Below are 3377 nucleotides of genomic sequence, written 5' to 3'. Positions count from 1 at the left end.
CTGGAACTTTAACCTAGTTATGGTTTTGAGTTTAAGGGGAGAAATTAGATAAATAAAATTAATGTGTAAGCTCTCTTTCTTCTTTATTGATATTAGCAATTTCGCCTGTAGTAAATGTTTCGCCCCATTTCTGACATCATTTATACATTTGAGAATTGTTTACTTTGTTTTGTAACATTGTAACCCTGTTTTTCTTTGTTTTTATATCACCTTAACTTTTTATATCCCCCAACCTTCTCTCCTCAGAGACTCATCCATTTATTCTTTGTAAGAAAGAATATAAAAGCAATAGAAATTTTTTTAAAAAGCAGTTCATTAAAATCAACCAACACAGAAATCTAGTCTGACAGAGTATACAATGCCTCATAACCTTAGTCTTCCATCTCTCAAAGAAGACAGTTAAGTACATCTCATTTCTTCAGAGAAATTTTGATCATTATAACTGTACTGATTTCAGTTTCATTTTTATTTTTATGGTTGTCATTCTTTCAATTTATATTTTTTAGTTGTTATGCATCTTGTTTTCTTGATTCTGCTTACTTTACTTTATATTAATTCATATGTCTTCTCATTTTTTAATTTTATCCATCATATTCACCATTTCTAATGGTCTAGTAATATTATAGTACATTCATATATATCCATTCTCCAATGCATTGGAATCTACTGTATTTCTGTTTCTTTACTACTAGAAAATGCATTGCTATGAATACTTTGTTGTATTTCTATATTTAAACTGTGCATTATATACTTATCAATAGAATCTTTAAGCCAAAGGTTCTGCTGGGTTATGCCTGATTCAGGCCAGTCACGTGATAGTTTAAGTTTAATACTGAAACAAAAATGAGACACTAATAATTCATTCAACCATTAATCAAAGATTTACTTAACCATATAGGTGAAAGGTATTCAAGAAGGCATTGAGGACATTTTGAGTTGATTCAATGGAGCAAAGTTTCTTTGCTTGAGTTACTCATTGTGACCCACCAGTCAAGTCACCAAGACTACCACCCCCATGTACTTAGGTGATTAGGAAATAACATTGATAATCTACTCTTAGACTCCTGAGACAACCAAGTCTCAAGGAATGTTTCAGTACTTTTAAGGAAAAATTATTCTAACTTATATGAGGGGAGGAGTTAAGAAGTTGTTTTTACCACAAAGGGTATGATCATATTAGTAATTTTCTTAGTGTAATTTGCAATTTCTTTCCAGAATTGTTGAATTAATTCATAGTTCTACCACAGAGCAGTAGTGTGCCTATTTTTGTACAAATTCTTCAAAGTTGATGATTTCCATCTATTATCATCTTCCTTAGGTGACTAGCTAAAGAGTGATGCCTCAGAGTTGTTTGATTAGAATTTTTCTTATTAATGATTTGGAACAATCTTTCATGTGGTTGATAATAATTGGAATTTTTTGAGAATTATTTGTTCATATTCTTTGACCTTTTATGCATTGGAGCATCTCTTAGTATATATGTCATTATTGGTTCCCTCTCTATCTTCGATAACAGACCTTTAGAGATATTTAATATAATTAACATTTTCACTTTTTGTCCTTGAACAATCATTTTATATACTGCAGAACACTGTACACCAGTAAAAAGGTATTGTTAAATAGTGAAAGTACTTGTATCTTTTTAAAATTTTACTCTTTTGACTTTTTCAGTAATCTGATTTTTCTAAAAAAATAATTGATCAATTTTTTTAGTACAGTTAACATAGGGTTCATGGAAAGGTTGAAGCCACTGAAATCTTCTCCAAAAAAGGAAGAAGTTAAAATAAGATTGAAGGATTTTTTTGTGGTTATTTTGAGAAATACCTTTAAAGGGAAAACAAGCTCAGGTGTCTAACTCAAAAAAAAAAACAACCCTGAAACTTCATTTCAACAGAGGGAAAGGAAATGCCTATTATTGTGAGTAGCTAAGATGCTGGAGGCCTTCATGTAATCACATACCACTCCCAACACAAGACGAGGCTCAAACTAGAGATTATTTAATAAAGTAATTTAATAATGACAAGGTCCTGAGAAATCATTGGGCTAGAAGGTTAATCCACTCCTTGGGACAGAAAAGAAAAACAGATTAAATATATCATTATAATTGATGATTCTGAAAAGCAAGAACTAGACTACAAGGAAGAGCAAATACATTTCTAATGACTGAAGAGTTGAGAGACTGGAAGCACGTAGAGTAGGTAGGTTATTGCAAAAGGAAACAAACAAACAAAAAAAGACCCAAAGAAAATAAACAAGCAAATGTGAAAGAGTAGAGGCAATGTTCACAGGACTTGGATACTGATTGAGTTGAAGGGGTGAGGCAGAGTGAAGATTCAAAGATGACTCTATTTTTTTTTTGCCAACAGGGTGACTGATAGAACAATACCATTAACAAAAATAGTGAAGTTAGGATGAGAGGTAGATTTTTTTTTTTACTGTATCACTACAAATTTTATTCAGAACCCCATCTTTTTTTTTTTTGTTTTGTTGTTTTTTAGAAAAAAATTCCCATTTTGAACTTTGTTTGGTCAATCAACTACAAGACTTTCTAGTAGACATACAGTTACAATGGTACAGCTCAGAATCGACCAGATCTTTCACAATCTCTTTAACGCCTCCTGTCAAGTTCCCTGCCACCACCACCGCCTTCGCTACCATCTCCTCCATTGCCACTGCCACCGCCACCACCACCATGGCCACGATCTCTCAATCGAGAACAATGCTCACGAGATCTTGATTGGGATCTATGCTTCTTACGACGATGCCCATACAACTCTCGTTGTAGTTCTCTAGAGATGGGTTTCAGATGCATAAAGTTACAGAAGCCTCCTCGAGTACATTCTCCCATCTCATATTGGCTACAGCAAGCTTCTCTGAAGTCAGTTACAGGTGAAAGCTCTGCATGAATTGTCTGTCCATTAAACCAGCGATTGTTTAAGTCAATGACAGCCTTTTCTGCATCTTCTTCACGGCGAAACTTTACATATACATTTCCAACAAGATGATCCCCAAGGTCATCACAAACATTCATCTCCTCAACTTCACCATACTTTTCTTCCATTTCTGTAAAAACCTCCTCAAAAAATTTCATCATAGTGTTCTTGCATTTCGACATCACACTGCACAGCGCAAACCGTCAGCAGACTGGGAAGAGTTTTGAGGGTTACAGTAAATGTTCAAGAGGGCAATGGTCTGGCTAAAGGTTGGTTTATTATGCGACCGGGAACATCTGTCTCCATGATGACAAACTCCAATTCTGAAATAAAATGAACAGTTGACTTTGTCTTTCTCTGTGCCGAAAATGGAGGCCAAATACTCCACCATTTCCCACTCACTGCTACTGCTGCCGCCTCCCCTGCCACACCAAGAGATAGATT

At 34.4% G+C, this 3377-nt stretch overlaps 1 pseudogene; it reads right to left on the bottom strand.

The window, feature by feature from the left end:
* Positions 1-2563: 2563 nt before the first annotated feature.
* LOC140503052 (splicing factor U2AF 35 kDa subunit-like) lies at positions 2564-3324 on the bottom strand (annotated as a pseudogene).
* Positions 3325-3377: the final 53 nt, after the last annotated feature.

Source organism: Notamacropus eugenii, chromosome 5 (genome assembly GCF_028372415.1).
Source record: "Notamacropus eugenii isolate mMacEug1 chromosome 5, mMacEug1.pri_v2, whole genome shotgun sequence".
Lineage (NCBI taxonomy): Eukaryota > Metazoa > Chordata > Mammalia > Diprotodontia > Macropodidae > Notamacropus > Notamacropus eugenii.
This window is presented reverse-complemented; position numbering and strand designations above follow the sequence as displayed.